At 41.5% G+C, this 26,988-nt stretch overlaps 1 protein-coding gene across 1 annotated transcript in view; it reads left to right on the forward strand.

Annotated features, from left to right (window-relative positions):
- The window catches only part of Srbd1 (S1 RNA binding domain 1), a 157,789-nt gene that overhangs the window by 108,862 nt on the left and 21,939 nt on the right, over positions 1–26,988 (forward strand). The gene's annotated exons all lie outside the window — the stretch shown is intronic.

Below are 26,988 nucleotides of genomic sequence, written 5' to 3' on the forward strand. Positions count from 1 at the left end.
TAAAGGCATGCATCACCATGCCCAGCGAAATACACATTTTTAAAAATTTTATATAATGTTAAGATGACACAAACTTTGTAGCTTGGTAAACAGTAGTTATGATATTTGTGACACTTGAGTATCATGCAAATGCTCAGAATGCAGAATCTGGCTTCTGTTTGGTCAGCAATCCTTTTCCTTTTTCTTCTCCTCCCCTCCCCTCCCCTCCCCTCCCCTCCCCTCCCTTCCCTTCCCCTCCCCTCCCCTCCCATCCCCTCCCACCTCTCTTCCTTTTTCTGGCCAGAAGCAGAGTATAAACAATTATCCACATTGTTAAATTGCTCCCTGAAGTATGGTAAAGGGAGTTTTGCAGCTCTCAATTCTTGTCGTAGAAGGATATTGGTGTTTTATAACGTGTAACTATTCAGTGGCTCCTTCCAAGTGGCACTGACTGGAAAGTTAAATTTGTACTTAAAGAAAGCTGCACAGCTATTCATTTGCTTTTACTTCCATGCTGTTTTTTCAAAAGACTGAATTTGAATACAGTTTTATTTCTACCCACAAAAGTAATAATTAAATTAAGGTGATACATAGAAAAGTAAAATGGCAATTTGCCACCACCTAAGATTAACGAAACCCTCCTAGGTCCTTCAGACTGAATCATGTTCCCATAACTATCTCATATGACCTGGATCCTGCACTGTTACAATAGGATAAATTGGGTTACACATTGACTTTTACTGGATGCTCAAATCAAATCACCAACAAGGTCGCCATACTATGCTGAATACCCCGCTGTTTGTGCCCCTTAAGGCTGCCCGGTAACTGGTGGTATAGAAGCCAGCTCGTCCGGGTATGCTTTGCTCTCTACACAGCATCGCTCATGCCTGAGGATCATCTTCCATCCAGTGTATTTAAACATCTGCAAGAAGCTGTGCATTTATGTAAGAATGGGGACTAGTTTGAAAACTGCCCGCTGGAGATTTGTTCGTTGCAGTGGGTACATTACCACATTTGTTCCCCTACCGCTGTGCAACAGAAAAGGAGAGGACTAGGACCTTTAGATTGTTCCCTGTCTCTGGGCTGTTTCATACCTGTGAGTAATGCACAACTTTTTTCTCTACTTATAATATTAGAAGAACATGTTTTGACTTGAGATTTTTTTTTCATAAATCAGATTTTTCAAAGTAGAACTTCTTCCCAAACGTCACCACTCACGTTGAGTTTGTAAGTTTTAGGATAAAGGACCCCTAGTTAAGAAACTATTATTTTTTCAAAAACTTAATCCTCCTGCAGTCTATGGAGCCCTCAAGTGTGATGGTTTAGCTTTTGCTCGTCTGTTCCTGTAAGCAGAAGGAAGGTTAAGATTGCCCCGACTCATCTCCTGTGGTGATTGAAGAAATGCATTGCTTATTAATAGCAAAGCTGGACTTGGCTTAACATATCATAGACTCCCTGTGCTGTAATACAGAAAATAATGAGGACTATGGAATGCGATAGATTATTCTGTCTAGTAAGAGTGCTTACCTCTGCTGGGGCCACCAAGGAGCTTGGTCATGATTGACAAGCATCTAGTGGAGTCTTTTCTACTCCCCCCCCACCCCCTCCCCCATAGCAATGTTGAAGTCAGTCAAAGTATATATACAAAGCGGAGTGAATACCAGTTTCCCCAGTACAGGGGCTATTTTTTCAGGAAGTCTAACTCAAACCAGATGTTTTGCCTAGACCTAGAGTTTGTTGCTGCCAAGTATCTCATCAGAGGTCAGAGTTCTGGGCTCTGGGCCCTGCTAGAATTCTTTCACAAATTGCTATTTGGTGAGGTTTTAATCCTAATGGAAAGAATAATGTGCTTGTAAAATCTGCAGTTATTACAAACACAGTATACATATTGTGAACTTCAAATGACTACATATTTCATTCCCATAAACAGGGACAGCAGATGGATGCCTAGTGTGATAGCTTTAGACATTATAACTAAAACCTAGTATACAGTTTATGGCGCGTTAGCCATTTTCATTTCTAATATCCCAGGGAAAGCGATGCCTGTGTTTGGGTGACACTGGTGACGAACTCATGCTCTCTACCGTGACCAACTTTCCTTTTTTTAAACAAGCTTTACAACCTCATACAGCTGTTTGAACACACAGGAATTCAATGCACTCAGATAAATATTGGATATTCTCACAGGAAGATCTGTGAATGTGACAGTAGTATGTGAAACGTTCTTCAAGTGACGCAGAAGACATGACTCCGTCATGTCAAGATGCAGCTGTCCATGTTTCGAAACATGTCTACTGATAGCAAATGCCTGTGCTGAGAGTTCTTTGGAACAGTGAATATAATTGTGACTCTTTGGGAAAGAAGAAAGATTTGGGTGATACTTACCAATTTTGTATATTATACTGTAATTACTACTAAGTGCTTGCGCAGGGGCTTCGTTGTTGTACTGTAAGCAAGAGGAATTCTGGAGTACCTAAAATGTACGAAGCCCAAGAATCCCAATTTGGCCAATTGATAAATGTGTGGATTAGACTAGACCTACTAAAATCAAATCTGCTGTCGATGCTTTTTGTGTTGACAATGCAGTTGAAGGTCAAATTTGAGAAAGAGAAAAATGAGCTTAAAAATACCAAAGAAACTCTAATGTCGCTAAATTATACCATGCCATCCAAAAGCATCTTTTGGTTCTAACAGTTTGTAGAATATATTTGGAGATGGGATTCTAATTTCCTTTTTGTTTTTGTGTTTAAATGATACTGATACAGGGTGTACTAGATACCTAAATACAGTGCAGAAAGGTTCTGTAAGCCTTGGACATAAATAAAAGCAGTTAACTCAGGGACTCATATTCTAATAGGACCTCATAGGATGTGTATAGCAGGGAGTGCTTTTTAACTACCAGTCTTGTTTCATGTCTATAAAAGAAAATTAACACTGATGCCAGTTCTGCTGCACAGACTGGCCATTCAATTGGTATTGGGAGGGTCACCGTCTCTAGGAGCTGACTGCCCTAATTGCTGCCAGCACATGAGAAAAAAAAAAATATTGAAGTGGTACAAAGAAATTTTATTTGGAAAATCTAAGGTATCAACTTATTTAAAACCAAATTTTTTTTACTGCCCCTCCTCCTCCTTTTCCTTCTCTTCCTCCTCTTCCTCCTCCTCCTCTTGAGTACCGTATGTGCATGAATGTCTGTGTGTGTATGTGTACGTGTGTGTACAGGAGATCAGACGATGGTCTTGAACTAACAAGGCTGGACACTACCACAAGGCTTCCTTTCCTACTCTAAACATTCTTTTCTGGTTACTCTCACTGTTGTCTGCCTCTAACTGTATTTCCTGTTGTACATTTAGAGCTTGTTTTTTAGCTTCACTGTATGATAGACTTGCCTACAAGAGGATCTTTCTTGAAGACAGGTTTAGTATTGACTTGTAATGTTTTTATTGTCTTTGGTATTCTGAGAGTAAAATAATGTTATTTTTATATGTTAATAAGCCTCCGTTAGTAGATTTTTTTTTCTCCCAGAAAGCCAGGGGATACCATAATAATTTCTGTAAACAAGTAGAAAATAAATGTCAAAACTTAAGTCTACAATCCATTCTATGTGGCACAATCATTCAAGTGTAATTTAAAACACAGTCTGAGTCTATGATCATATAATGAGAAACAAACAATTTCATATTAATGAGAACCCATTTGCCAATAATTCTGTCATTTGTAACTTGAATCAGTCATCACCCCTGCAAATAACCCTTTCAAGACATTATTTGCAATTTTGTCCTCTGCTTTCTGTCCTTGATGTTGTGAAAATGGCCGTCTACTGTTACAGGAATGAAAAGAGATCCCATTCAAACATCTTTTGTGTTTCCACTTTCAGTGAAAAATGTTTTTCAAACCTGCAGCTGGTTATTTCTGCAGGAGTTCCCACTTATGCTCAGACTTGATTGACATTTTGAAATGGCAGCTTTTCATGAAAAGCTGTTAACTTGTAGAATTCAGTTATGGTACCAAGACAGACTGACTTTGTTCTGTGGCTGGGACCTGTCCAAGCTAAATAGAACCCTGCATCTGAATTTAATAGTGCTACTCGGCCAAGATGGGGCACTTCGCCTTTTATTTTCCCTCCAAGACTGATGCTTCTTGTGTGTTGTAAAATGAACTTGATGGACATTCACCCCAACATCCTTCTGCTCCATCATGGCTCTAATTGGCACATGTAGTCATCTTCCTCTTCCCTCTCTTGAGCACCTCATGGACCAGGACATGCCTTCATTTTTTAATATAATGCTAATTGAGAAGAACTTATTAATTTGCAACTAATGTTACAGAGCACACAAAAAATTTAAGGATATCATAAGGTATATATTCATTCCTTATGGGAACGTGTGTTATATATGGTTATACAAATCTGTTTGGCATATGGTGCAAATATAGTCAATATTATTTATCTGCTTCTTCAACTAGTGGATGATTTCAAGGACCGTGTACTAGGTATGGGTAGCCAAGTCCATGAATTGTGTTCCAAAGGAACTTTTAAACTCAGTGTCTTATTATACCTAACGGCCAGCCTATCATGCTGTTACATGCTAAGGGGTTTTCCCTTCTCAAGTCCTCACTATTTCCATATTTGATCTCTGTGTAGCAACATGCTCATGAGATCAACATGAAAATGTGCCTGTTGTGCTTTTATATGGCTCTCCTCTACCTTTTGGAAAATGTAAGTATGTTTTTTCCCCTCTACCTTTTGGAAAATTAAGTATGTTTTTTCCCCTCTCAACTATATGGGTGCTACTTATCTTAAATATCTTTATGGGACAGCTTGGTTTTCCTGTCAAGACAGAAGTACTGTGAAAGATTGTCACGGTCAATCCTGATATCTTTTAGTTTGTTTTGTTGTTCTTTTAAATAGAATTTTGCATTACTGTCCACGCTAGCCTTAAACTTGCGACACCCTCTCCTTTCTGGGCCTATAAGTGTTGAGCTTCTGATTGCCTTAGGAAACCTGAATTTATTTCATTGGAATAGCTGACTCCAAAAATCTTAGCTTAATTCAGATTACTACTCTAAGTGGCTTAACATTGCTGACTTACCTTTAGGAAAAAAACATACACACGCCTACAAGAATATGAGCAAGGGCTACCCAGCATGCCCCTAAGGCTGTTGGTCTAAGATACAGTGGGTTTTTTTTTTTTGTTTGTTTGTTTTGTTTTGTTTTTTTCTTATAGTTCAAGCTCAGGGTTGAAGTTCATTGAGAATACAGTAGTTGTTACTACATTTATCCACAGGAATAAATTGTAAAAACCCTAGACCATGTATGATAGCAGACCCTATATGTGTGTGTGTATGTGTTCCTTTTTTTTTTTTTACACTATACTCATGTTAAAAAAAATAAGTTCTAAATTCAACACAGTGAGAGAATAACAATCAGAGTGATGCAGACCAATTATAAACTGTGAAATATGTGAATACCGTCTCTCTAAATCCCTTATTTCACATTTGTTTTTACACTTCAAGGAAATATTTTATATCCTCTTTTTGGCTCTCATCGGCCAGGCACAGTGGCATACGCCTGTCATTCCCTGTGAGTTCAAGGCCAGCCTGGTCTACAAAGTGAGTTCTAGATCAACCAGGGCTACATAGAGAAACCCTGTCTAGAAAAAGAAAACCAGCCAAATAAATAAATAAGTAGCTGTCATTAATACTCTTATACACTGGAGCCATTGCTAAGTTGAATATGGGTTTCTTAAACACAGGCACTAAGGTGTTGGGACAAGAGATCTGAACTAAGATAGCCACTGAATGACCCAACAAGCAGGCAGTAAGTACGGCTCAGGTGCACTGGACAAAGAGATCCATGTTCAGGGACAGGCAGAATAGACTTGCACTTGAAACTAAAATTTTTTTTTCCCTGAAATCATCCATTTAAATTCTGGGCAAAGGTTAACCACTCAAACTGAAGCTGTGCAAGGCAGAACTGCAGGTAAGGAGTACCCTTGTATTAAACAAAAACGACAATTAAATATTAGATCTTAGGATACTACCCATGTTTTGCTCCCCAGCAGTTTATACAGTTGAATAAACTGATCCATTTTCAATTGTATTGCTAGAGAGGATGTCAGAACACCAGGGGAGCCTTATTCATAGAAGTAATGCAGCGTTGAGGGCACAGTCTCTCTGTGCTATTTCTAATTCCAGGGAGGTAGGCACTGTGCTTTCCACCGAGTACTGATAAACTAACTAACCAAAGCTCAGCAAACCCTGTGCCTTACGTCTCCTTGGATTCAAACCTGTGTGCTTAGTAGCTAACTTGCATGCATACTGAATATATTCTTATACCCCCTAGAACAGCCCTTAACAACATTTGCTCCTCACCAGCACCTGGGAGGCAGAGGTAGGTGGATCTCTAAACCCAAGACCAGCCTGTTCTACAGAGTAAGTCCTAGGACGGCCTGGGCTACACAGAGAATCCCTGTCTGGAAAAAACAAAACCAAACAAATAAAAAACAAGTGCACCTCATATGTGTGTACTGTAAGCAACATGATAGCCAGGGTTCCTGGGGCTGTTTTTATACTTTCATTAACCGTATCCTGTTGCTTAATTTCTAACTGACGACTATTCAGTATGTATTGTGATTTGGAAAAGAAACAATGGTATTAGCCATAAAAACCTGATGTGCATGTTATCACTGTCCCAATGAAGAGTGTTCTTACTCCTTACATAGTCTGGTGCTCTGCATGTGTTGCTGTACATTGTATTCAGAATCATAAACTGGACATAAAACAAGCTCTGTAGTAACCCTTTGATATGCTACCGTCATAGCTATGTGTGCCCATTATCACAAATACATATTTAGTATTCCCCTTTGGTTTTCTTTTGTCAAAAGAAACTGTTTCAGAAGATTCTGGTTAGAGGAAGAAAGTTGCCTTCTCTGTGGAACAAAACAATCAGTATACTCCAAAATTTGTAACAATCTTATGACAGCGAAGTCACTTTTTTTCCAAGCCCTGTTTCAGAAATGTAACACTCTCTTTAAAATTAATTGTTTACAAATCATGGGGAAATGGGAGAAATTAAGCCACAGAAGTAATCTCTGCTGTAGACCATGTGAAGAGCAAGTATGTGTGTCACCCATAGTACATGGAAATTTAGAAAGAAGGAAAAGACATTTATCTGCACTGGTGGAGAATTGTGGGAGGTGTGTAAATGTTTGACATATTGAAAAATATTTTACTTTCATGCTTGAATGATAGTTTCACTAGATATAGATATTCAGATTGAAAACAATTTTTCCTTAGAGACTTTTCTGCACGTATTCTATTATCTACCATCACTTGTATTGGTGGTGATTTGATTTTCATTTCCCTTGAAGGATAGTTGGTATTTTAAACTTCTCGAGTTTGTTGCTGCTTGTGGTGCTTTGAATGAGAATGGTCCCCAAAGCTCAACCATTTGGATTCTTGGTCCGCAGTTGGTAGAACTATTTGGAATGATTAGGATATGTGGCTTTGTTGGAGGAGGTGTGTTTGGGAATGGGGGCGGGGGGAGCCTTGAGGCTTCAAAAGCCATGCCATTCCCAGTTAGTGTGTCCATCCCCTCCCTCCTCATATTCTTTTGGATCAAGATGTGAGCTCTCGGCCACTGCTCTAGTGCCATGCTCCTTGCCATAGCGGCCGTGGACTCACCACCATCTGAAACTTTTTCTTCTATTAAGTTGCTTTGGTCATGGTGCCTTTTCACAGTAAAAAAAAAAAAAGTAACTAAGACTGAAGCTAGTGCCAGACTATGTGCTATGGGTACCAGGGTATGTGTCGGCCCTGACCATGCCAATTTTGGGAGTAATGTGGAAGACTTTGGGACTTTGGACGAGGAAAGCAGTTGAATGTTGTAGACGGGAGCTTGGAAGACAATGGTACTGAGAGCGATGTGCACTCTGGAAGACTGGCTGGGAGGTTGCAGAGGGAACAATGTGAGCATCTGGACTAGAGACCATTCTTGGTGTTCTGGCAAAGAATACAGATGTTTTTTGTCCCTGTTCTAAGAGTCTGCGTGAAGCCAAAATGAAGAGTTTTGGACTAATTTTGTTGGCAAAAGAGATTTCAAAATAGCCTAATATTGACTCTGTCATTTGGTTATTAGTGCTCACAGTTATGCATGTCTAAATGAAAAAGAGAAAGTAGGGCAAAGAGAAGTACAAAATGTGCAGTTTGAGGAGAAAATAAACATTAGGAGATTTGAGCCACTGCTTGTGGTGACCCAAAAAAACCAAAAAACCAAAAAACAAAACAAAAAAGTAAAAAAGAAAAGAAAGAGAAGGAAGGAAGGAAAAGAAAGAATGCTAATAAAAGGGAATAGTGATCTTTGGGTAAGAGCCCCCATCCAGCTAATCCTGGGATTTATGAAGAGAAAAGAGCTAAAGAATTGTCTGTTTCTAAAGAACATCAAGAAAGACCCTGCTAGCCGAGGAGCTGTTGGTATTTGATAGCTGCTGTGAGGCAGAGGATTGGTTTTCTTTAAGATTGTAGTTGACAGTAATGTCTCTGGTTTTATGTTGAGGTCTTTAATCCACTTGGACTTAAGTTTTGTGCATGGTGATAAATATGGGTTTAATTGCATTTTTCTACCATGGAATACTACTCAGCTATTAAAAACCAGGAAATCCCAAAATTTGTGGACAAATGGGTGGAACTAGAAATGATCATACTGAGTGAGTTAACCCAGAAGCAGAAAGATTCACATGGTATATACTCATTTATAATTGGACACTGGCCCAAAAGGCATGTCCCATGAAAGTCTTCACTTACCAGGAGATTGGGATAGATGTGAGGACATCCTATTGGGACTCTAGGTAAAAGAAATATAGGATAATGGGGAAATAGAAGGATCCAGAGGGTCCTAGAAACCTACAAGAAGAACATCATGATGGGTGGATCTGGACCCAGGGGCGTTTGCTCAAACTGCTGCACCAACCAAGGACAATACAAGCAGTAAACATCGAACCCTACTCTGATCTAGCCAATGGACAGGACATTCTCCACAGTTATGTGGAGAGTGGGCACTGACTCTGACATGAACTCTGGTGCCCCATATTTTACCACTTTCCCTTGGTGGGGAGGCTGGGTGGCACTCAGAGAAAGAATAAGCAGGCTACCAAGATGAGACTTGATAGCCTATGACCATATAGTGGGGAAGGAGGCCCCCGTTGGTCATAGACCTAGGGGAGGGGAATAGGGTGAAAGGGAGGGAGTGAGGAACGGGAGGATACAAGTGATGGGATAACATTTGAGAAATAATCTGAATAAATTAATTTTAAATAAAAAGAAAAAAGAAAAAAATCAAAGAAGAAGAAGAAGGAGGAGGCAGCAACTCAAAGTTAGAGTAGAAAGGTGAGGGAAAATCCCGGAGGAGTTTGGGGAGGGGAGATGAATATGATCAAAATACATTATATGAAATTTCAAAGAATTAACAACAAAAGTTTTTTAAAAGATCTAGTCATCCAAAGTAGATGGGAGCTCTATTTTAATGTAGCAGTGCTTGCTTCATTAGTAGGCCCTACTTTGCCAGGATCTCTTGAGGGGAAAATGTCTACCTGCCACATTGAGGAGAACTTTTTCTGGTGACTTTATAGGTCCTCCTTGGTGAGGAGACAAGCATGTATGTATATACATTTCTTTTATATGGGGGAAAGTGGAATAAATATTTTACATGCCACTTGGGGTAAGTCTTGTGGGTGTCATGGGTAAGTAGCGCCCTTGACAAGATCCACGCCTTAGCTGGAAAGAGTATCTTTGAGCTATAGCTTGTTAAAATAAGGCCAGAGCAGTTTAGCCTGGGCCCTGATTGGGTGGCCAATGTCCTTGTAAGAACAAAGTCCTCAGACACATGGGAAATGTCATGGGAGGAAGACAGGGAGTAGAAGCACGTGTAGAACGGGAGTGGTCCCCGTGAGGATCATGTTCCCTGGGCTGCCATTTCCATACTGCCCAAAGCTGGACTCCCGTGTGAAGCCAGCCCACTAGACATTAGTCATTGGCTCTTCGTTGTCACCCTCTTAGAAAGCAACTGCTGTATAGGCTGACTTTGAATACATGTCCCCGGCTGTATCCAGTATGGTCTCTGACACCTCCCAAGTCGGTAGAGGACCTACCTCATGGAGAGAGCAGCCTCCTCAATTGCATGTCATCTAGGAGTGTCCAAGCCTGCCTATCCTCCCTGTCCCCCCTCCCCCACGCCCGCTCCTGAAGCTGCTTAGCACTGAGACCCTGAGCAAACATCAGCCCCAGGCTGCTGACATTTTCTATGTGGGCACACCATAGACGATCTGGGGAGGAAAAATAAAACCCTGAGACTTTTTGTTGTTGTTCTTCTTCATGTTTTCTTAAACTTCACATCTTTAAATTTAGTCCTTGTTGAGATGGAAAGGTTTTACAAGTGAGTTTTCTGAGTGGTTGAGAGTTTTGTCTGATGCCTAGTAATAGCCATCATTAAGAGCAAGTGTGGCTCAGGCATGGTGTAAGTCCCTGGCAGCGGGTGGCTTTTTCCATGCTGTCACGCATTGGTTTCTTTCATGCGTTTCTAACTTGGGTTTCATGCTTAACTCGTACTAAGTCCTCCTGGTTTCTCTGCCCCCTTAGAAGGTGTTGCCTCTGTAATTCCACATCGGAGAGAGAAGTCTGCCTCACTGTGAGCCCTCACTATGCAATAAATCCTCAGAAATTAATTTTGGTTCTTTCTGATCTGTGCCCATGTGACTTTCCTCAAGACTCCATTATTAGACTCTGACAGCCCTTTAAATTTGTAAGTGCCACAAATATGTCACTAGAGACTAATGGGTAAAGAGAGAATTCCTTGCCGGAGAGGATATGGGCAGAATATTTCAAGTGGCAGATCTGCATCAATAATGTTAATGTTTATGGGGTGTTGAAAGCCATGGGAGTCTTAAGCCAGAATCATGTTCAGCTGGGTCCCAGAAATTTTGAGCACAGAAGCTAAGACACATTCTGTTCACTCCAACAAACATTTGTCAAGTCCTTCTTGGAAGGCAGTGTCATTCCTCAGGCCTGACACCTTGATGGGTTTTCTTCCATATCAGTGAAAAGAAAAAGAAGTTCCTAAAACGAAGAGCCAATTTACCTGGGTGATTTTTGCCTTTATTTTCCTTTGTCCTCTGGCAGCACTTTTTAAAAATTGTGTGTGTGTGTGTATGTGTGTGTGTGTGTGTGTGTGTGTGTGTGTGTGTAAGTGTAAGTGTAAGCCCCGTAGGCCACTACAATGAAGGGAAACAAAGAAAAGCTGCTTGTTAGGAAGTGCATAAGAGGGTGACACAGGATTGTTGTCTTCATTGCTCAACTGATGGCAGTGTGTCCTGGACTCGCTTTGTAGACCAGGCTGGCCTTGAACTCACAGTGATCCACCTGCCTCTGCCTCCGGGTGCTGGGATTATAGGCATGCGCCACCACGCCCGGCCACTCACTATTTCTACTAGGCTTCATTTTAATTTATCTAACATTAAGATGCTGGTCACTGTTCAGAGGCCTTACAAGCTGGAGGCCAGCCTGGGCTCTTTCATAAGGCTCTGCCACAAAATGGAAAGGGAGAAAAGGACGGGCTTATAGTTCCATAGAAGAGTATGGTTGGGGGAGCAAAATAGATTCCAGCTGCTCAAGTTCAGATGTTAACTGAGCCATTCCATCTATAAACTTGTAGATGCTGTGATGTTCGCATTGAGAAGATGCCTAAGCACTGGCTCTGCTAAGCATTCTGAAACTGAGAAAATAAGTGCTTGCTGTGAGTAGCCAGGCTTAGGGTTAATTTGTTACACAGCAGTAGATAACTAAGGCAGTGGGGTTGTGGAGATCTGGTGCAGTCTAAAGGTTTCCCTTGTTTGAGATGAGAAAAAGTAAAAGGACGATCTTAGCATCAGAATAGCAGGGATATCATAATTGTGTAGTAAATGACAGTTATATAAAAGGAAATTATCTTTGAAAACTTGCCACACTGCTCCTTTTCTGTTTTGCCATCCGCTGGCTTTTACCTCACGCTGGGTTTCAGCCGATGACTTCCAACTTTGCCCTTGTTTTATCCTCAGTTGTTTTATAAAGGGGGAAAACCGTTGAATTTTGAATTGTGGCTCTAGAAAAAAACTAAACCAAGAAAATTAAGTAGTATGATGCTGTTTCTTCTTTGTGGCAGAAGGCACAGTTCCTTATTTGGATTTTGTTTTGTCTTGTTTTTGAGACAGAGTCTCACTGTGTGGCCCTGACTGCTCTGGGACTCGATCTGTAGACCATGTTGGCCTTGAACTCCCAGAGATCCACCTGTTTCTTCTACCTTCTGAGTACGGGATTAAAGATGTGTGCCACATCACCTTCCCAGCTTTTAAGATGCAGTTTAAAATCAGATTTAGAAATCTCATCAAGACATGTAATTACTCAGAAGAAAAAAGACTAGCAAACACAAACCAGTGGATGACATGCCTTTCTTCTTCCTCCCTGGCTCTGCTGTGTGCGTTCGCACACGTCACCTCCACATGCACCATTTTGTGAAAGAACCTAGCAGTAATGGAAATGTCCCAAAGTAGTCATTTCCTTGGATGAAGAAGTACATCTGTCATTCAGAGCCAAGTTGCTTAGGTGGCCAATCATAATTATTTTCCGTGTGTCAGGTAAAATGGTACAATTGATCTTTCTTAGTGACAGAAGGATAGAAAGATTAGAGGGAAGCGAAACAGGAGAAAGTAAATTACAGTCTTATGAATGATCAGACTAGTACCCTGTCAAAGCAAGTTACCATGTTGGTGCCTTAGAAATCACTTACTTTTCTTTCTCTCCTAAAATTGCACAGAGCTACCATTTATGTAAGATTTGTAATACAGAATTTTAAAGGTTTATCTGCTCTTTTAGAACAGTTTTAGTCATAGCAAGTCTTATGAATGAGTGGGAAATATAAACAAAAAAGGTATGTTGATGATTATGTTTTAAAACTTGCCCTTAAAAAACATAAGATAGGTAAAGTCAGTGGGTTTTCTTTATAACTCAAGTAAAATGCTGGGGCTTTTGACTCCTTAATAGGGACATCATGTATAAATGTTTGGGCTCCAGAGACGAGCCTTTGTGTTTAGCTGCATTGTCAGTAGGCAGGCAGACTGCCTAACCTGCCTGTGCCTCAGTTTCTTCTTCTATAACATGGGAAAATAATGTTTCTTATAAAGCACATTGTGGGGATGGGTTCAGACAACACTCTGGGATTGTACAGATCTCCTAGGAACAGGATTCCTGTTTTCTCGATTACTACTTAAAATGGATCTTCTCTGAAGACTCGGGTAAACTTTGGCAGCCTTGTACGGGTTCCCTGTAGGTAGCACTTTGTCTTCTACTCCTTGTGTGAAAAACAACTGAGCAAAATGATGGGTCCTATGGAAACCCAGCCCTAGCACAACCACCTACAGAGTCCCTGCCGCTACAGGCTCCATGCCTGGTTCTGGAGCCAGTGGCCGTATATAAAGGCCCTGGAGGCTGCGCTGGTAGAGCAGTAGAGGGACACCCCGTTTTTTTCACACGTGGAGTCATTTGTCCATAGCAACTGTAGAAAAAGTTGTGCTTGTGTTTGCTATGACTTTCTTGCTTAAGGAATGTGTATTTCTTCTTTTGTCCCTCGATACTTCGGGGCCCTTGTCCTGCTATACTGTCCTCCCCCCAAGACTTTTCATGCGCAGTGTGTTCCTCTGATCTGCAGGGTAGGAGGTCCACCCATTAAGTCCTATAGCTCTCTAGACTCCTAACCTTCATACTTGCTCCCTGTGGTTTACATGTTAGAGACCTAACAGGCAGCCCAGACCTATGCGTAAAACGGACCTCTCGGCCTCCCTGTCCCCTCCAGTTGAACACATTCACCCAATCAGGAAAGCTACAAACCTCACTAAAGCGTCTCTGCATTCAGAACCTGAGAGCACCCTTAGCTCTTCCTGGACGCCACCCACAGCCCCTGCCACCTGGTGACTACTTAGTTCATCAACACTAGATAATTGTCTTTCCCCCATAAGTGACCTCATGTCAGGAAGGATAGCCACATGCTACTCAGAATCAAACCACAGGCCTTTCTCTCAATCAAGAGGACAGGGTTGCAGGCAGTGGGCATAACTGATGCTTGTCCTTCTGTTCTGTCAGTCAGGCACCTTAGGGCCTTCAGCTTCCTTACAGATGGCCTGTGGCTATTTGGAGTTTGTTGGTTTGGTTTCAGGACTGCATGGAAGCAAGGCAAGCTCTCTCTCCCTTCGAGTGACAGCCCCAGTCCACCGTGTAGCTTTTAGATGGGGTGGCACTTATCACTGCTTCGCATTGGAATGGACTGTGCTCGTCTATTTTCCATTCAGAACAGCACATACTCCTGACAGTTCTGCTGTCACGCCTCCCTTGATAGACAGAGTGCCCCCGTGGCTCCCTTTCCCTTCTGTTTCTTCTCAGTGTTAGGAAAACAAACAAAACTTTCAAATTAATTGGAAACAAAGTGCAAATTCCTCTAAAAAACCCCAGCTTATTTAAAACAATCTTCTCAAAACCAAACCTTACACTAATGAAGTAGTCTCCGTGGTGGGTTGAAAGGTTGGTGCAGTGAGTGAGTGTCTAAGGTCTGACCTTATACGGCTGACCTGTAAGAACAGTGTTGAGTTCCTATTTCCGAGGTGTTAATAACATCTCTATTCCTGTGCTGAATTCTAGGCTGTCTCCACCCTTCCCCTACAAGCCAGTACTCTGTGGGACAACACATGGGTGAGGCTTTGCCTAATCCTGTCGTGACCCATGGAGGAACTTCTGGAGAAGGGGTAATTGTCATATCGTCAGCTGTCAAAGACTGTATCTTTACAACAGAAAGAAAGAAAGAAAGAAAGAAAAAAAAGACGGAAACTCGACATGGTCTCCTTACACAGCTCTCTCTGCCTGAACCTCGATGAGGAGACCAGGCGTGGACTTGCAGAGACTCTTCCGCCTTGGCCTCCAGAGCGCAGAGATAACAGACGCAGTGTGTCCAGCCAAAGAATGCACCTAAGTGTATCTATCACATGGCAGAAAGCAAACTGTGCCCACACCTGTCAGCTGTCTGTCAGGATGTGTGGCCACTTGACCTTTCTAGCCATGTGCTGAGTGGCTTTCAGCTGCTGCTGGTTAGAATGTTGCCTGGCTGTGGTGATCAGTGATAGGAGTGAATTCTCAAGGCTGACCTGAGAGAGAGCTGGTTAGGTGAGATTTCTTTGTATTTTGGGTCCAGATGCCCCGTTTTCTTTTGTCTCTTGCTTTGTGTCAAATTAGTGGAGTTCAAGATGCTAGGTGCTGAGTGAATTCAGCATGATAGGTGCTAAGCTTTATTGATCTCCAGGAAGAAGACGTGAGTGTTCGCAGTGCGAGCATCGGAGATTGTTCTGACTCGGGTGGGAATGAGCAGGAAGCTTTTAATCTAGAACTCACTCTGGAACCATTCTCCTGAAGATGTGGTAAGTGTGGAATACTAGGGCGTGTGGTCAGTCTTAATATTATATGCTAGAACATCTTATGCTTTATCATTGATTGTATATGCTAAAAAGGGCTTTATTTCTAATATGCATTTGGGGCAGAATGTTGTCAAACCGTCAAACCTTTCCATGAACCAGTATCTCTTCGTACTTGAGGGCAACTGTTTTTCTTTAATTTAATTATCAACTTCTGTGAGAAGACTCCAAAGGCTAAACTGCAAGAAATTTGGCCCCAGTTGTCCCTCTTTTCTCCGGTGTATTGAGAACCTACCATGTCCCAGGCAGCACGGCCTTAGGAAGTGGAGACACAGAGAACAGAAATAAACCCTCAACTAATGCAGTGCTCAGTGAAGTACAAACGAAGAGGACAGGAGTCTGCACTCAATGTGTACCAAATATACTGTGAAAAAAATGAAATTATTCACTCTTCATAGGAGTGTGCACAGCATATGGATTACACGGAAATGAGAGGACAGAATTTTAGAATCCATTGTTCGCTCCTTGTAATGCAGAAACCTAGGTGTGCAGAATTACTGGAGACCACACGAAGCCCTTAGACTATGTGCTGCCATGATGGCTTGAAGAAAGGGACTACACGAGGCAAAGAGAACCGTGCCTTCTGTATTCACTCTGAAACTGGAAATGCGCTGCTGTGCATCAGTGCTGGCGGCAGCAGCCTTTGGTTTTGTTGGGGGAGGGAAGCTGTCTCTAGTAGAAATGTGCAGAACCCGATTGATAGCCAGTGTTGTCTGTGGCCTTGGGATAGGATACTCATTTGGGCAGAAAATATGTGTCTTTAGAACTTAGAGGGATCATCAAAGAATCTTACTTCTCTATTCAAAAACAACCAAAACTTTGCATTGCTTCTTTGCACTCCAGCCATTGCTGCCTTAGAGAGACAGTTACAGACCAGACTGTCAAAGTGTCTATGCCCACAGAGGTCCTCTCTCCCCACTCATAGTCTCAGATCAGATTTTCTACATCGTCTTATTTTTAGTTTATTACAAGGAAAAATCTCTGTTGTGGATAAATCTTTTTCACTCTATTTTTTTTTTCTGAAGTCTGCTTTTATGACTAAGCCATAAATTGCTAAAAATAAAGATTTACAGTGGAAACGTCGACTCCTTTGTGTTGTGTCAGGTCAAACTATGTCGCTAATTGGTGTGCATTTGTTCATGCGTTTGTCATGAGCCAAGATTATGCTATCGCTGGGTGGTCACACATGAGGTAGATAAGTGTGGCCCAGATCAGATGTGTGAAGTTTTTCTTGTTATGAAGAAGTGGATTGTACAAAGCCTTGCTTTAGAGAGGTCTGTGAGCAAGGCAGGCCTTTAGGATGTACGGATCTTTCCTGAGCCAGCATTGCCCATCTCTTCGCCACTATATCATCCTGTATCCACTAGGGGACATAAGAGCACCTGCTGCAGGACAAAGTGAGAGCCTGGGTTGGTTAAAATGTAAACACTGAACAGCTAGGATCCTATGGAAAAGACTCATTTCTTATTTTCACGATTCATAAAGAAGCTGTACATTCTATTTAAATCTCTATTATCACAGGGAACTTATAAAGACGAGCTCAACATCATAAAGAATTAAGATCAAACAAGCAGCTAATGGCAAGCTTACACTGTCTATCTGTACTCCTTTTCTTTGTGTCCTCACAGAGTCTGGGAAACCTGTGATGAAACTGATTCTAGCTCTGAAAAGACTTAGTTTACATAGAAGAAAATTGTTTTTAGAGTCAGAGGTGTGAAGTACCTGGGGAGGTCTAGCAGAGTACCCTGGGGTGCTCTATTTTATACCCAGTCACCTGCTCTAGGGCCATTAAACCTAAGGTAAAGAAAGCGTAGTTGGGTGTCAGTGTTCCCTTCTATACTGGCAGCTGAGATAAGCAGACACCTGAGCTAATGGTTTAGAAGCTGAGATTGGAGTTTGCTTATTTATAGTTGTGTGTGTGCTGTGCTTATGCATGTGTAGGCTGCGGGTAAGCAGCAGGTATCTTCTTCCATTGCTTTCTGCTTTATTTACTGGGGCAGGCTCTCTCAACGAACCAGAGCAACGAATCAGCATAGCTAGACTAGCAGGCCCGCGGACTGCAGAGTACTGCTCTACCTCCGCAGTTCTGGCATTGCAGGAGGGCAGCACCACCCCTGGCTGGTTTTGCGGGTGCTGGGGACCTAAATTCAGGTTCCCATGCTTGCATAGCAGGCAGTTACTGGCTGAGCCATCCCCTCAACTATTTACAGTTATTTTAAAATTGTAATCTATGTGTTAAAAAATGAAGACTTAAGTGATAAAGGGCAAATTTGTCATTTAATTGAAGTATTTACTTCACTGGAGTATAGCATGAATGTTTACATTGCTGAATTAAGGTAGACATTTCTGTACTTTATATTTCCCATCTGCCCATTGCTCCTCTGTTCTTCCTTTTCTGGCTTATTTTTAGACAGAAAAGTCAAAGAGTTTTTGGGTTTCAACTTTCGATTTTATTGGATTTTCATCTGTACTTCCCCGCACTTTTTTCTTAGTGCTTATGTTCGGGATCATAATGTCTATATTCTTACCTTTTCACTAGTTGTTCCGTAGTTCGGCTACAACGTTCCTAAGTCTAGTTTACCTATCTTGCATGAGGTTCCGCATGCTGCTTGAATCTACACAATGCTTTTCAAAAGAATTGGGAACTATTCCCTGTCCACTGCTCATATTTGTACTCGGTCTGCTCTGTGGTCTCTGACACACACACCTACCCAGTTTAATTTCTGCCCTGCAGGTCAGTGAGGCTTTGCTGTCTCCATTCCCCCAGCCCTCCTCCTAATCCCATTTCTCAGGTAGGATGACATCACTTTGTGTTTACCAGAACATTTCTTCTCCAGCCCACCACTAAGTTTAATAACTCTGCGTCTAGTACTTTTGCTCTACTTCAGATACATTTTTATCATTGTGGTTTTAAAGCCTCCAAGTCTTTTTCTGTTTGCTTGTTTGTTTATTTGCTTGCTTGATTGTTTTTAAAAGTCCTTCTCTTCTCTCTCTGCCATCTGGGTGGTTCACCCCATGTAACTTTTTTGTTGCATGACTGATGGTCTCTGTTATAGACCACATAACCTCACTTTTTTTGTATACCTACCTATTTCATTTTGTATGATGGACACAATGCAAATTTTTTTCTTTCTCAGAGTATTGAATTTGTTCTGTTAATCAAATAATTTGCCAGCAGATCAGATTGAATATGATTAGAGTTTTGAGAGGTTTTAGGCTTATAACAAACAAAGCAGAAACTAGAGAGTGCCCATATATTTGCTTCTGCGTAAAAGTGCAGATTCCAAACTATTAGCAACCTGCACCATAGCAGTGCAATAGTGCATTTGATAAGCCAGTGCGGTTACATTGTCACCAAAGTCCATAGTTGAGAGTTTTTATTTTGGACATTTTGACATAGGTGTAATGACATCTATCTGTAGTATTCTAGAGTCTTGCAGAAGTTATCTGTGCCATGCCAGTTCATCCCACCTTCACGGCGAGCCAGCCATATGCACGTTTCCATTGTTCATACATGGCAGCCTTTCCCAGAACGTGAATTGGAGTCATCCAGTGGGTGGCCTGAGAGTCACATCTTGTACTTGGCAGTGTATATTGGGGTGTTGTTCATGCCTTTTTATGACTTGCCATCTCTTCTCTTGCCTGGATGTACCACCATTTACCCATTTGTCTATTAAAGGGCATCTTGGTGCTTCGGCGTTTTGGAAATTATGATGAAACTGACAGTTTCTGTGTGGATGTAAATTTTCAGTTCATTTAGGTCAGGACTAAGAAATAGAATGTTTGCGTGTTCAGACCTCGTTAATGCTTTAGTATGGATTCCCCAAGTGACGCGATGTGAAGCAGTTGGCATGTGCTTATTCACCGCCTGTGTATCTTTTGCCTGTTTTTAATAATTTTACTGACTCTAAAGAGTTTCTTATCCTTTTTTGTCATTAGATATGACTTTTCCAAATATTTTCTCACAGGCTTGTGGCTTGTCTTCTCATTTTTTCCATGGTGTCCTTTTCAGAACAGAAGATTTTCAAGTTAATGAAGTCAACTTAAGAGTATTCCAATTGTAAACCAGGTCACTAGGAATTCACTCCTGTGATTGGTGAAGAGACTGATAGGTCCAGATTTCACATTTAGATCCATAGTTCTCGTTGAATTGGTTCTGTGTCTAGATTCATTTTTAATATTTTCTGTGTCTAGTTGCTGTAGCAACACTTTGTTGGAAAGATGATATTTGCTTCATTGTGTTGCCTTTGTTCCTTTGTCAGACAGCAGTTCGTTGCATTTATATGAGACTGTTTCTGGGGTATTCTAACCCTTTAATCCATTGTTTGTTTGTTTGTCGTTGCCCGCCCCCCCCCCCACACACACACCCCGTACCTCGAAGTTGAGTCTTGTCAGTCCCCTCACCTTGCTTTTTCCATTAGTATTCTGTTGGCCATTCTGAGTCTTACCTTGTCCATATAAATTTTAGGACCAACTTGGTATCCTAAAAATAATGTGCTACTGGAGGCTGGAGAGATGACTCAGAGGTTAAGAGCACTGGCTGCTTTCCCAGAGGTCCTGAGTTCAATTGCCAGCAACCACATGGTGGCTCACAACCATCTATCAAGTGGTCTGATGCTCTCTTCTGGCCTGCAGGTGTACATGCAGGCAGAACACTCATACATTAAATAAATGAATAAATAAACAAACTTAAAAAAAAAAAGAATGTGCTACAATGTTGACTAGTATTGTTTTGAATTTATAAAGATGAGAAGAACTGACATTGGCTGTCCTACCCATGAAGATGGAATAGCTTCCACTCATTGAATTCTTCAGTATATTTTGCCAAAGTTTTGTGGGTTTCTAGACACACACACACACACACACACACACACACACACACACACACACGAGAGAGAGAGAGAGAGAGAGAGAGAGAAGAGGAGAGAGGGGGGGAGACGGGGGGGGGGGAGAGAGAGAGACTACTTATATATATAGTTTTAACCTAAATTCCTTATTTTGGGACCAATAAAGTAAATAAGAGGCAGCCTAGATTTGTTTTTATATTAATAGAAACCTAGTTTCTTAACATTAAATATGATTTATGTGTAGGATTTTTAAAATAAGTGTTTTTAATCAAGTTGGGAGTGTGCCCTTTATGTGCAGAATGCTGATTTTTATCGTGGGTGTTGGGTTTTTCAAATGCTTGATGTATCCACGTATAGAATCGTGTGATTTTGCTTGCTGATGTGGTAGATAGAATCCACTGGTTGCTTGTTGAGTATGGAGCTCAGCTTAGACATCGTGAAGAAATGACATTTAGCTATGGCATATAATTCTTCTTTTAAGTTGTTGGATTTGATCTGCTCATGTTTTGTTAAGGATATTTTTACATCTCTGTTCATGAGAGGTGTGGTTTTATAGTTTGTTTGAAACGTCTCTAGTTTAGCACTGATGTCGGCTAGAGTGAGTTAGAGCATCCTGTGTTTGCTTCTGTCTTCTGGAAGAAATTGTAGGGAACTGTCATAGTTCATTCTTTAATGTTTGTTAGAAGTGACCAATGGACCCATGGGCGGAACGGTTGGTTTGAAAGTGGGGACATTAAGCCTTACTAAGGGCCTAGGATAGCCTGCTCTGTCTTCTCTGGGATATCTTGGGCGGGGGGAGGGGAGCGGGGAGATGTGTTTCATGGCTCTGTGTGGCCCCCATATTCCAGGGAGCTATTTCTTCTGCATTCTCATAGACTCTTGTCCTAGAGGTCTGGAGTTGTGTTCACTTTAACTCAGTGTGGCATCGCGTATACAAACTTCTGGGGCTTTGCTCTTCAAGGCTCAGTTTTCTGTGGTATGTTCTTAAAATCCCAATGTGTCAGCACTCTTAAACTCCGGTATGTGCCCCCTCTGCTCAGTAACACTATTCTGTCCCACATCTAGAAACGGTCCTCACATAGAAAGCCGGGGCTGTACCCTAGGTGGGTTTTGTACTTAGTGTCCTCATCTCAGATAATAGCACGGCGTTGCCTGTTTTCCAGTATCAGTTGTCAGATATTAAGGTGTCTATATGACAAGATTCCATGAAGCCAGACACAGAACAGTTGCTGGAGATTTGTGAGCTGACTACAGATTCCCAAAGGTGCATTGTGTCCTGGAACCAGGAGTCTGGCCATGCAGAGTGAAGGAATCTCACCCTCTCAACAGCTGCAGACACTGACTTGATGCCCTGAAAGACTAGGCTCTTAAAATTAATCAATTTGTCTTGTGCAGAACAAATAAGTCGTAGTCCCAAGGATTTTTCTGTCAAATTGGCTTGAATAATTGATTCCCACTAAGCAATCATGCAAACTGGATGCTTACTGCCACAACTCCAGCATCCCTTCCTCATGCTTCATCAGGAGGATTTGCAAGGATTTCTTCCTGTGCTGTTTTTCCTCTCCTACCCACTGGCCATATTTCAGTCTGTTTCCAGATCCTGAAAATCCCTCTGGTGCTGAAAGACTAGTGCCCTTTGCCATCTTAATCCCAGGGCCCCATAAGCACCGTGAGCTGTTCACTGCACAGTTTGCTCATTTAAAGCGCAGAGCTCCTCTGTGGCGCTCACTGTGTGTGCTGTGAGGAATGCGCTTATGAAGAACTCCTGTCCTTGTTGTGTGCAAGTCATTTGTCTTGTTGCATGTAACACTTATCCGTGATTGGGCAAAGCTTCGAAAGAGTAGCTCAAGGGTCTCTGTCCTGCCTTTTGCGGGGCTTCATAAAGACTTGGTGTTCTATGCTGTTTTCTCAGATGGCTCCCAGGCTCCTGTCACTTCTGTCACTTGTGGATCATTCACACATTCCCCTGGATAACTCTTAAACTGCCACATGTCAATCAGAGGAAAGTAGAGGCAAGATGAGGATATGGGGTTGAGGGAGGGACTTGCCTTGCTTAAAACTGGGCAGATTTTTTTTTTCTTTGTAAAGTGATGTTTCACGTTCTGTTTTGTATGTTAGTTTTTAGCTGTGTTTTGTATTCAAGTCATCGCTGAGAGCAAGGAAGGTACCTGAGTGATAATAAAATAAAGGCTCTAAAAGAATACTGTGCCTGGGAACCACAGGGAATAAACCTGGAGTTTAGCGTGGAATACATAAAGTGAAATTCTGTTGCATCTGGAAAGGCTTTCCTAAAAAAATAATTGTGAGATAATTTTGGTGCTTTGGGACAGAATAAAACAAGCAGTTTGATGAGCAATTCTTCTGAAGTTTGTGGTAAAGTAATAATAAAAATGTGGGTTCTGACCTCAAAAATCTGAGTAACATGAATGTCCATTTATAATCCTTTTTTTTGAATCTCATAATGTTATATAAAAAGTATGTTCTTGAATTTGAAGGAGTCTTGTTTATACAATTCATATAAATTAAAACAAAACAAAACCAAAGTTAGGTAACTTCTTTCTAAAAATAAAATTGCCTACTTTTTTTGGCCCAGGTCCTTGAGATTATTAGCAGTCAGTCCTGGGGGCCTCACTTCTTAGACCAGTGACTTCAGGGAGCACCACATGTCAGATCATGGCTTTCAGCAGAGCTCTGAGAGATATTACGCACACTTCCCAGCACTGTCAGCACCTAGCTCCACAGGAGTAGCCATTGCACTTCTGCTTTGACCAGTGTCAGGGCACAGTGTGGGGCTCCTAGTAGTCCCTCCCTCCCCCCCCCATACAAGAGAGTGTTAACTCCTTCCTGATCAGAAAGGTGAAGGAAAATCATCAGTGATGGTCATGAAGACAATGAACAGCATGCCCGCCTGATTTCTTAAGTCAGGGGCTGCTGAGGGACTACCGATTAGCTTAGGGTTGCCATGGACGTTTTTGTTTAAAGTATTTTGGTGAAATAGCTGTTCTACTCTGGTTTTCGTTTGATTGTTTGGTTGGTTTTCTAGTCTCGATTATGTCACTGTGTAGCTGTTTTAACATGTGTTTGTCTGCGTCCCCTGTGGATGGACCTTAGAGTGCATGCATTTATGCATATGTGCACAAACATAACACGCTCACTTTTACATTTGTGTTGCTGTTTCCTTAGAATATATTCATATTGTGATGATACTATGAGAAATAGAGGCATGCTGTAGATTGTGAGAATTCAATTACATGATGTTATAAAGCTTTAAGTAATACTGAAAAAAAATGTTCTAGGATATTTGGTAATATGCTTCTTGTTTTAATTGCCGCTGTCTTCCTTGCTAGACTTTGAGCTCCTAGATAAGGCATTTGGTTAAAAAAAAATTAGTGGTCTGAGCTCACAGTTGCTTGAGGAAAGCCTAGAGGAGTGAGCCCAGAGCCTGTTCGTTCTGTCATGTGTACCATGTGACTCTTCAGTGAGTCAGTCGCCTGCCCTCCAGGCTGTCCTGTCACGTGGTGCAAAGCTCTTAATAGCCTCTGTTGAGTAATAGTGGTGTCTCACTCCAAAGCCCTGACACATTGACCCTCAGATTTCACTTAGCATCATTAAACAAATGAAGTAGGACTGGCATGGTTGGGTTGGACTATTGCTTTTCATTCCTTTTGACCTACTGAAAGAAGTGCATTTTGTATTATGGACATATTACCCATCGCACATGTAGTTGAACATGCGTGTATGTCATTCTTTACAATAGAATCCAATTTTTAAAAATGTTCTGAAAACAGTGTACTAACCTTACCAGCTGATTGGTTTGTATATGAAGTACACAGCAAAAGGCGCGTGTGCTGACTGCTTCATCCTCCACCTGGGGAGGTTCTGAAAACTAGGACTTGGTACATAGCTAGAAGAAGTAGGTTGGAAGCACATATGTGTGCTTGGGTGTTGTAGCTTGATCTGTGTCCCTTCCCATCTCTCTTTGTTTCCTGATTACTGTGATGTGAACTGCTCTGCTCTACCATGTGCTTCCCAGGACATGGAAACCATGAGCTGAAACAAATCTTCCTTTAAGCTCTTCATGTCAACTGTTTAACACCACAGTGATAGAAAAGTTACTACACACAATCGTTGTAACACTCAGCACTGCTTTATGTATATTTAATAGCCAGGCACAAGATTTAATATAGATAGGCTGTTGGTGAGCTTTTTCCAGTCCTGAATATGTGAGGGCAATGCTGTGAGTCTGCATGATACACTCAAGCTTTGTTCATTCGCTCCTTATACTTTAAACTGAGTCAAGGTTAAAAAAAAATACCATTCACACTTGTTATAATGTTAGTAATAACTGATCTATGTAAGAGTCATTAGTGTATCCCATACTCAGTGGACACATATAGGAGTGCATGAATGGTAGGCCTCGGGGATCATTGGAAACCACCTTAGAAGTTGCCTAGCAAAAGTATATAAAGATGAGGTAGCTAAATTTAGTTTATGATCCCAAGTTGAATTCTGGACTGGTAACACAATTCTGCACAGAATAATTAGGGTACTTTAGAAAACTTGAATAGGGCCTATGCATTAGACAATTTTCTTTGTATCAATAAAGTTCTTGCTTTTAATAGTTGTATTATGCTTATGTGTGACAATGTCCTTGCTATTTGGAAAACACACTGAAGTATCTTTGATGGAAGACTATAAAGTTCTTCTACTTGTGTGAAGGTTCCTGGAGAGACAAATGATTACTCACCCCAAGTAGAGCACCAATGGCCGACCACAGTGATGATTCCACCAATGGCCGACCACAGTGATGATTCCACCAATGGCCGACCACAATGATGATTCCACCAATGGCAGACCACAATGATGATTCCACCAATGGCCGACCACAGTGATGATTCCACCAATGGCAGACCACAGTGATGATTCCACCAATGGCCGAGCACAGTGATGATTCCGCCAATGGCAGACCACAGTGATGATTCCACCAATGGCAGAGCACAGTGATGATTCCACCAATGGCAGACCACAGTGATGATTCCACCAATAGCAGACCACAGTGATGATTCCACCAATGGCAGACCACAGTGATGATTCCACCAATGGCAGACCACAGTGATGATTCCACCAATAGCAGACCACAGTGATGATTCCACCAATAGCAGACCACAGTGATGATTCCACCAATGGCAGACCACAGTGATGATTCCACCAATGGCAGACCACAGTGATGATTCCACCAATAGCAGACCACAGTGATGATTCCACCCCAGCTGGGTGTGCTGACACAGTGCCTCACAAGCCTCACAGGCCTCACCTGGCTGCCCAAGCAGCTTCACCCTGAAAGCCCTCACCTACACAAGGATGGCAGCTTCCTTGTACCTGTATATGTGGATCTCCCACTAAACTCCCATGTTCTAGTCCATCACCTCCAAAGACCACTGGGAGTTGAGAGAATTATTACATCAGCTGGAGGGAAGCACAGTTAAAGGAGAGGCTGCAGCCTCAGGTGCTCTGTCTGTGGTGGAAATGGCACCCTGCTCTGAAAATAGCTTACTGCAACAGTTCTTTTTTTCTGAATTTGAAATGAAAACATTAAAAATGTCAAGGATTGTTTGTAATTTAAAAATATGTGTATTTGGTTCTTGAGTTTATTCATGCTAAGTGCATTATATGTATGGCAAGGTGTGTGCTACCCTTTTTTTTTTTGTAAAGTTAAAAAAATTCCTTAATTTTTTTATTCCTAGTATCACTACCACAATTACAGGGCAATATACCCCATGTATTGAAAAGGACAAAGTTGCAACTGATAAAGATTCAGAATTGTACATTTAATTGACACCATATTGCATTAATCAGTAGCTGCAGCTTTTGCAAACTGGCTGTCAAGAAGGATTCCTGGTTAAGCTGCTGTAACTTTTCTCGCTGGATTTGAGTTGCATCTATTTTCATAAGGAGTACCATTTTCCTGTCGTGTCTTTGTCTGACTCTGGTGTTAAGTTAATAATGGCCTTGCAGGATGAGGTGAGAAGCAGTCCCTCATGTAACTGGAGATTTTTGAGAAGCATTGACAGCAATTATTCTTGGAACTGTTTACTCACATTCACCAAGGAAGCATCTAGAAGCAAGGTCCTTTTTATTGAAAGACGTAGAATTTGAACCCTTGATAGATCTACTCAGATTTCCTGTTTCTTCTTGGGTCAGTTCCTACGAATTTTGTTAATTTTTTATTGCATAAGTGTCTGATTAAGTTTTATGTAGTTTTATTTAAACCACACAGAATAACCTCTCTGTCCAAGCTGCCTTGCTCTCTGTATATGATCTAAGATGACTCTGGGTGATCGTGCTTTGAGTCCTCTGGGTCCACATCTTTACCAGTTCTATTTCTTTCTGGTTGGTATATTTCAGGTGTTTCATTTGCTTTAAAATTTTGAAGTTTTAGGGTTGGGGATTTAGCTCAGTGGTAGAGCGCTTACTAGTGGGTTCGGTCCTCAGCTCTGTGGGGAAATTTTTTTTTTCTTTTAAGTTTTAAAGCTGTCGCCTACAAGATATCTTTACCAAAAATAGACCTTTAGTCTATCAGGGTCTTTTTTTCCTGTTCCATTTGTGTGTGGTATATGAATGTG

This window comes from Acomys russatus, chromosome 1 (genome assembly GCF_903995435.1).
Source record: "Acomys russatus chromosome 1, mAcoRus1.1, whole genome shotgun sequence".
In the NCBI taxonomy this organism is placed as follows: domain Eukaryota; kingdom Metazoa; phylum Chordata; class Mammalia; order Rodentia; family Muridae; genus Acomys; species Acomys russatus.